Source organism: Strix uralensis, chromosome 26 (assembly GCF_047716275.1).
Source record: "Strix uralensis isolate ZFMK-TIS-50842 chromosome 26, bStrUra1, whole genome shotgun sequence".
Taxonomy (NCBI): Eukaryota; Metazoa; Chordata; class Aves; order Strigiformes; family Strigidae; genus Strix; species Strix uralensis.
The window spans coordinates 8,064,897-8,073,625 of NC_133997.1; the positions used below are offsets into that span (position 1 = coordinate 8,064,897).

The 8,729-nt window shown below is 55.8% G+C and overlaps 1 protein-coding gene across 1 annotated transcript in view; it reads left to right on the forward strand.

Annotated features, from left to right (window-relative positions):
* Positions 1-6,556: 6,556 nt before the first annotated feature.
* Positions 6,557-8,729, forward strand: part of PKNOX2 (PBX/knotted 1 homeobox 2) — a 95,034-nt gene continuing 92,861 nt past the window's right edge. The window contains exon 1 of the mRNA XM_074894850.1: positions 6,557-6,610. The gene's annotated coding sequence lies outside the window, so the exon portion shown is untranslated. The remainder of the gene's footprint in view (positions 6,611-8,729) is intronic.

Here is an 8,729-nt window from a genome sequence, read left to right on the forward strand (position 1 = left end):
CAGCTAATCAAATGGCTTTGAGGGCTGTAAAAAAGCAGAATTCAATCCCTGCAAACTTTCCTAGATGTAATTTCAGGAGAGATCAAAGATGACACTAACCTGAGGAAGTAAAGCTACTCAAAATTCAAAGTTTATAGTCCATCTGTCTCTTTGCTTCAGGGAACAGGTATTAAATTTATTGCTAAATAAAACAAATAAGCCTAGGAAAAGTCAGCGTCGAAATCTGCATACATGTAAGAGAATTAACAGAGCTCTCTTGTTATGATGGCTGCTTCTCAATTTGCATCTTTAAAGAGTTGTGACCATCTCTCCGCTCTTCCCTCCACCAGCTCCTCCGGCGCCGGGCCGGTGCGGGCGGTTGGCGCCGCGCTTGCATCGCTTGGTTCGGAGATGTTGCGGATGAAGGTTGAACTCCCATCGCGGCCTGAACCGAAACGAGGACGGGGAAGGGATGCTGAAGCCCAGCCAAGGTGAAGAAACATCTCAGGTGGAGCCAAAATTTAAAAGGGCAGGATTCAGCTTTTGCTGGCTGTCTGCTACCCAACTACTGCAGATATCCAAGTGAAAAACAAGCGGGGGGGTTTATTGCTTTACCTGGCTTATCCCATTAATCAACCCCAGGGTGTTTTTTTACACTGTTTGTACAAGGTGTAATTTTATGATTATTCAGAATTTTTATTCCCCCTGGTGCACGTCCCTCCAGCCCATCCCTATCTCAACCGGCCGGTATCGCCTCTGGAAAACAGACTCCAAAGCTTGCCCAAGTGCTGAAGGTAAGTCGCTTTAAACATCCAGATCCTCTTTTTATTTTTAATCTCTGGAAACGCTTGGGAAAGGATCAGTCAATCGGATGCTCGCAGTAACTTTGCATGGGAGAGCCTGAAGGAGCAGCAAGAACCAGCCGTGGACTTATTATGCCTTGAAATTAAACATTTAAAAGGAGTAAGTTGGCAGCAGGGATTTTCTAACCAAAATATATATAACCTGTAATTTATTCAGCATTTTTCCCCTGGAAGGACCCCAAAGTGCTTTCCCAGCTCAACGAGCCATCATTAACCCCTGCTCCGCTGGCGTGGGCAGGGGAGAAATCCCATTTTTTCAGGTATTTTCCCACTCGATCCCGGCTGCTTGGGGGAGGCAGCGGCAGGGAAAAGTCCTTTCCTTTGGCTTTAGCCTTCTTTATCATCGATCCATCAATCCTGCACAAGAAATAAGATTTAATCTTATTAAATCCCACATGGGGAAACCTCCGGGAATATTGAGCCATCCCAGCATTGATCACTTATTCTTAATACATCCTCCTTGTGCCTATGGATTATCGATAAAGTCTTTAATTATATTCTCCCGTATATTTATCTATTAGGAGTTGTCAAATCGTTGTAGCATTACTTGCTCTTATTTGTGTATCTGAGACTATTTAAAATGCACGGTGGCTTCAAAAATAATGCTGTCGCCTCGGTGCTGTAAATCTTTTTGGGTTTGCACTCTTATTATTCCCAGGAAAACCATGTGCGGAGGTAAAAATAAACATATTTAAGAAGAGGAGTTGTCCTGTGGGTATCTGAAGTACCACAAATGGAGGGAAATCAGCTTTAATAGAAAGTTAAATGGTTAAAATTTGGGGAATCCCTTAACTTCAGCCTGGATTCAGTGCAAGCAACTGTCCGTCTGTCCGGCCCCAGGTTAATTATGTTGCTTTTAAGGCTGCGTTGGATGATGCTGATATTTTTCCCCTCTTCCTGAACCTCGTAACTGGAGAGGGCTTTGAAAGGTGTGGGAAAATATCTGCATCCTAAATGTCTTCTAAAAATCCAACACAAATTTTAACGGGTGGTTTGTCTGGAGCATCATGCCCCGATCGCAGGAGGGATGAAGGGCTGGTGGGTACTGCCGTCACCTGAGATCAGACAGCTTGGAGTAGCATCTGACCCGAAACAAGTCCTAAATTTTCTTTCGGAATCCCTTTCTAGCATCCTTTGAGGGCATCAGACCTCCTCCCAGGGAGTGAGTTCACCCTCTGGAGTAAATCTTACCCCTTTAACCCATCGCCATGCTTAAGCTGGGCTCAGCCTCAAAGCTCAGCCGTAGGAACCCAGCCCCGGTTGTGGCTGCAGCTTAAAACCCCGTCTTGTTTTTAACAACTATCGTTTAATAATTTACTCGGCTTCGCTCTTATGTATTTTTCAGAGTATCCCGTCACAGTTTTCTTAGAGAAATCCGACACAAGCAATAATGCAATCTTGGAAAGAGAATTGAATTATTTATGGAAGAGCAGTCAAACGACGGAGACTAAACCGCTATATTTTATGTAATTTGTTTTCTCTTGAAGCCCGTTATGTAAAAATGTAAATATTGCTGGTTATATATGTCGCCGCTCTTGCCAAATGTTTAATATTTTAGCAAACTCTCTCCGAGTGCTCGTCACTTTTGAGAAGGAACCGTCCGTGTGCTCTTGAATAAGCGCTGATTAGTTTGCGGTAATTATATATTTACGACACTGACTTCAAGTGAGGAAAAAACCATCCCGCCGAGATGCCTGTGCTCTGGGGCAGGTAAATGGCACAACCCACAAAATCTGGGGGACTCCTAGGTGAAGGGGATTTAATTTCAGGGTTTTCCAGGAGTTTGTGCTCCAGCTTGGGATAGGGGTGTGGAATAGGAAGTTTGATTGAGGTTTTTGTGTGTTTGGGGTTTGGACACCTCTTCTAGCTGGGTACCACCTGCATCCCTGGACTGCAAGGATGCTGCTGAGCATCCCTGGTCCTGCAGATCTGGTGGGATGAGATCCGATGGGAAAAAGACCATCCAGAGGTGACGCGTTACAGCAGAAAGATGCTTTTCTGGGGGGAAAAAAAAAAACAAGGCTGAGTGCAGGAGACTTTTAATTTACTATCGAAAAAATACAGCAAGACGCCATGGCTAGATGTCGAAGCAAAGCCAATTCAACTGGGAAATCAGGCGCCAGGGATGATAATTAACCTCTGGAAAAAACTCTCCAGGGAAGAAGCAGATTTTTGCATTCGTGGAGGAAAAATCCAGGCCTGGCTACTTTTCCTGGAGGATGAGCTCAAGATTCTGAAACCAGCGGAGGAATGGCTTCAGCGATCGGCAAGAGAAATTGGGGAAGAGGAATGAGGGATGTTTGAGGAGTGGACGTGGGATGTTCGAGGAGTGGACACGGGATGTTTGAGGAGTGGACGTGGGATGTTCGAGGAGTAAACTTGGGATGCTTGAGGAGTGGACGTGGGCTGCTCGGGGATTGGACGTGAGATGTTCGAGGAGTGGACGTGGGATGCTTGGGGAGTGGATATGGGATCTCAAGGAGTAAACTTGGGATGCTCGAGGAGTGGACGTGAGATGTTCAAGGAGTGGACATGGGATGCTTGAGGAGTGGATGTGGGCTGCTCGGGGAGTGAACGTGGGATGCTCAAGGAGTGGATGTGGGATGTTCGAGGAGTGGACGTGGGATATTCGAGGAGTGGATGTGGGATGCTCGAGGAGTGGACGTGGGATGCTCGAGGAGTAAATTTGGGATGCTTGAGGAGTGGATATGGGATGCTCGAGGAGTGGATGTGGGCTGCTTGGGGAGTGAACGTGGGATATTCGAGGAGTGGACGTGGGATGTTCGAGGAGTGGATGTGGGATGCTCAAGGAGTGGATGTGGGATGTTCGAGGAGTGGACGTGGGATATTCGAGGAGTGGACGTGGGATGCTCAAGGAGTGGATGTGGGATGTTCGAGGAGTGGACGTGGGATATTCGAGGAGTGGACGTGGGATGTTCGAGGAGTGGACGTGGGATGCTCGAGGAGTGGATGTGGGATGCTCAAGGAGCAGACATGGGATACTCGCTGTTGCTGGCACCAGAAGAAACAGCCCCGCATCAGGACAACCCTAAAATTTTGGCACTTGGACATTTTTGGCAAGGATGGGGCTTAAAATACACCCCGCGTGTGCCTGCCCGCTTTTCATCTCTTTTTCAAGCCGAGATGCTGAGAGCAGATGATCCTTTGATACCAAAATGAGGGGGTTTCCATCTGCCTCCCCTTATCTCTCCCATTCAAATTCTCCAGCTTCAGAAAAACCCGAAATATTTTTGCCCGGCATTCCCAGCTGGCTGAAACAATTGGCGACAGCTTTATGGCTCCTCGTCTTCGCTCGCTCCCGCAGAATAGTAATGAGGGGGGGGGGAACCGTCCCACCGGCTGATTTACAAGGCAAGAAGTTCCTATAAATCATCGCCCCAACCTCTCCAAAGGATCGGGGTGAGGCTCTGAGCTCCCACGGGTTGTCCCAGCAACACGACGTGGTGATTTTTTTTTTTTTTTTTTTTTTTTTGGGGGGGGTGGGTGGGGGGAGATGCATCCCACCCACCCACCGCATCCCTCCGTTATTTTATCGACGCACAAACCATCGATTTTTGGTTGCTCTCCAGCCCCAAGATCAGCGTATTTTAGAGGCCGCTCTCAAGCAGGAGGCGCAAACGTCGCAATAAATATTTTCTGGATTTTTTTTGGGGTGATAAGCTGGAAGCAGGGAGTTAGAAATGGGGGTTTGCCAGCAGTCGCTCACCCTAGGAAACGCAAAGTTGGAAAATTAGGGTGTTCTGGGTTCCTAGCCAGAAATTGAAGCTCATTTTCCAGCTTTTCCATCACATCCTGACCCTTCGGCCGTCCCTTACGCATCATTTAGTGCCTCTGGATCGTACGTCCGGCCGTAAGCTTCGGAGACGATTTAACCCATCCCAGAATAATTCCAGGGATATTTTGAGCGATACCTTGTCCCATCCAATATTTCTTAGGAAACAGGCAGAAATTCAGCATTTCTTAGCAAATCTGCTTTTAACGGCAATTTTTATCGGGGAAGGGGATGGAAAACCAGGAGAAACCAAACCGTGGTTGGGATCATCCGGGAAAACCCATCCCTGGGGCTTTTGCAATAAAACGGGGGAAGATTTGGCTGCAGGACCCAGCATTCCCAGTGCTCCCAGTGCTCCCAGTGCTCCCAGTGCTCCCAGTGTTCCCAGTGATCCCAGTGTTCCCAGTGCTCCCGGTGCTCCCATTGCTCCCAGCGTTCCCAGTGCTTCCAGTGCTCCCAGTGCCCCCAGTGTTCCCAGTGTTCCCAGTGCTCTCAGCGTTCCCAGCACTCCCAGTGCTCCCAGCATTCCCAGTGCTCCCAGTGCTCCCAGTGCTCCCAGTGCTCCCAGGGCTCCCAGCGCTCCCAGCGTTCCCAGTGCTCCCAGTGCTCCCAGTGCTCCCAGTGATCCCAGTGTTCCCAGTGCTCCCAGCGTTCCCACTGCTCCCAGTGCTCCCAGTGCTCCAGTGCTCCTGGCGTTCCCAGTGCTCCCAGTGGAAGCGACTCCAAGGAAACCTCATCTCCAGGTTCTTGTGAGAAGGGCGGGGGGAAATAATGTCTTGTGGGGCCCAAAATTTGGGCAGGGGGGGAGCTCCCTCATCCCCAAATTAATAGATGCTCCAAAATTGGAGCATTTTGCCTCGGGGGTGAACCCACAGGAAGGGCCTGGGGGTGGGGGGAAGTGTCCCGGGAGGGTTTTTTTTTGGGGTGCTCTAAATTTAAAGGTTGTGGAGGGGGGTGTGTGTTGGTGACACCCCTGGGGGGGGGTTGGTGACCTCGATGGGGGGTGGCACCCTGGGGGAGTCTGTGGTTGGAGTGTGGGGGGGGTCAAAGGCCACTGGGGTTGGCTCTGAATGTGGTGGGAAAGGGGGGGGCAAATGTGTTTGAGGGGGAAAATAAGGCTGGGGGGGGCAGGTGCTGAGGGGGTTCTGAAGGCTGCTTGGGGGGGTCCTGAAGGCTGTTTGGGGGGGGTCGTGTTGGGGGGGGGGGAAATGTGTTTGAGGGGGACAATAAGGTTGGGGGAGCAGGTGCTGCTGGGGGGGGGCAGATGCTGGGGGGTTCTCAAGGCTGCTTCGGGGGGGTCGTGTTGGGGGGGGGCAAATGTATTTGAGGGGGAAAATAAGGCTGGGGGGGGCAGGTGCTGGGGGGGGCAGAGGCTGGGGGGTTCTGAAGGCTGCTTGGGGGGGTCGTGTTGGGGGGGCAAATGTATTTGAGGGGGAAAATAAGGCTGGGGGGGGCAGGTGCTGGGGGGTTCTGAAGGTTGCTTGGGGGGGTGGTGTTGGGGGGCGGGGAAATGTGTTTGAGGGGGAAAATAAGGCTGGGGGGGGGGCAGGTGCTGGGGGGTTCCGAAGGCTCTTGGGGGTGTTCCAAAGGCTGCTTGGGGGGGTCCCGAAGGCTGTTTGGGGGGGGTCGTGTTGGTGTGTGTGGGGCAAATGTGTTTGAGGGGGAAAATAAGGCTGGGGGAGCAGGTGCTGGGGGGGGGCAGATGCTGGGGGGTCCCGAAGGCTGTTTGGGGTGGTGGGGGGGGGGTCAGCATGGGGGGGGCAGGACGGGGGTGTCGCCGCCCAGCAGGGGGCGCTGTGGTGGCGGCCGGGGGCGTGTCCGGGGGCGTGTCCCGGCGGTGGGGGGCGTGTCCCGGCGGGGCGGGGCGGGGCGGGGCGGGTCGGCGGCGGCGCGGCGGGGCCGGGCGGGCGGGCGGGCGGCGGAGCGGCGGCCGCGCTGTCAGGCCGGTGTCGGTGTGATGAAGATTGGCGGGCAGGTAGGGCTGTCACTCACCGGCGGGCCCCGCGCGGGGGCGGGCGGAGCCGCGCCGAGCGCCGCGGACACAAAGCGGCCGGGGCGGCGGGGGCACGTGTGGCGGCGGCGGCGGCGGGGACACCCCCCCCCCCCCCCCCTCTACCCCTCCCCACCCCCCCCCCCCCTCGCCCCGCCGCCTCCATCCCCTCCGGTGCGGGAAGTAACTTGTCGTTCCGCGCCGCCCCCCCTCCCGGTGCGGGGCCGGGGGCTGCGCGGGCCTCGGCTGCGGCGTGTGTGTGTCCCCGGTGTCCGGTTCCCCCAACCCCCCCTCTCCGCCCCCCCCTTCCCCCCCCGCTGACCTCCAGCCGCCTGCGCTTTGCCCCCGCCGTTGCGGTTCTCTGCCGGTTGCGAGGATTTCGGGGCGCCGGGGGGGGGGGGGGGGCGGAATGCAGAGAGCCGGGGGGGCTGCAATGATCCGGGGGGGCTGCAACACTCCCCCCCCCCCCCCGCCCCAGCCGGTTGCGATCATCCCCGGGGGGGTTGCGGTGATCCAGGGGGTTTGCAGACCCCCCCGGGGGGGTGCAGCGCTCGTAGGGGGGTTGCAGCCCCCCCCCGGCCGGTTGCAAGTGCCCTCGGACTGCTCGCAGACCCCCTCCGGCTGTTTGCAGACACCCCCCCCCGCTTTCCAACGGGTTGCAATCCCCGCCCCGGAGGGGTTACAGCCCCTCTGACCGGTTTGAACGCCCCCCGGGGGGAGGTTGCAGCCCCCCCCCCCCTCCCCCCCCCCGCTACTTGCAATGCCCTCGGACTTACTGCAGACCCCCCCGGACCGCTTGGAATGCCCCTCGGGGCGGGGGGGGGCGGTTGACCCCCCCAACCCGTTGCAATACTCTCCGCAGACCCCCCCAACCAGTTGCAATGCCCCCCGAGGGTTGCAACCCCCCCCCCCAGCCGGTTGCAAAGCCCTTCGGGGGGTTCGCAGCCCCCCCCCCAGCCGATTGTAGTGCCCTCAGGGCTTGCAACCCCCCCCCCCCCCCAACCGCTTGCAATCCCCCCGCCCCCCCCCGGGGTTTGCACCCCCCCCTCCAGCTCATTTTGCAGCTGGAAAGTTGCCCCCAGTGCAAACGGGGCTTGGAGGGGGGGGGGGGGGGGGGCGCTTTGTCCACCGCCTCCCAGCATTGCAAGGCCCCTTTACCTTGGGGTGCCCCCCCCCAGCACCCACAGGGCACCCACTGAGGGGGGGGCACCGTGCTGCCTCGCAGGGCCCCACGCGGGCTCGACGCCAGCGCTGAACCGCGGCCCTCGCCGGCATGCCGCAGCCCGCCGCCCCCCCGGGCAGCAACCCCCCCACGCACCCCCTTTTCTCCAGTGCACCCCATTCTCCTGCTGCACCCCATTTCCTCGGGTGCACCCCTTTTCCCTCAGACGGTTCCGTGAGACCCCCCCCGGCGCATCCCTCCTACGCCCGCAGGGTTGGGTAAACGCTAAAAAATTCCATTTTTGCAGCGATGCGAAAGGACGGGGGGGGGGCCTTTTTCTTTTAATAATAATAATAATGATTTTTAATTTATTTTTGAATTTTTTAGTGCGTTTACATCCGCAGGAGGGCGGCTCCGCCGGTGCATCGCGCAGCTCGGGAAGTTTTGCTGAGGGATCAGTGTCCCCCCCCCCCGCCCCCCCCTTCATCCCGGTCCTCGCGGGGCGTCGAAGCTCAACTTGGGCTCCGGCTCTTTGTTTGGGCTCTTCCCGGTTTTTCTTGCTCCCAAGGATCTTTTTTCCCACTATCTTGCTGCCCGCCGGGTAACGGGAAACCCTAAACCCGGCAGGATATTTTCAAACTCCCAGCCGGGGAGATTAGATTAAGGGAAAGGGAGGGGGGGGGATGGATTATTTTTGGCCGGGATGTGGGGGCAGCTGTCTGCTGGGGAGAAGCAGAAAATAGGAGGGGAAATGGCTTAATTTTGCTTTTTTAGACTTATTTTACCTTTAAATCCTCGAAGGTTTTGGGAGGGGAGTGGGGAAGAACGGGCGCGGGGCTTGGTAGACCTGGCTTTGGCGAAACTTTTGGGCGTCACGCCTCCCAAAGTGCTGACTCGGCGGATTTGGCATCGTCCCCTTGCGGAAGAGGGGGTGCTCCCTGA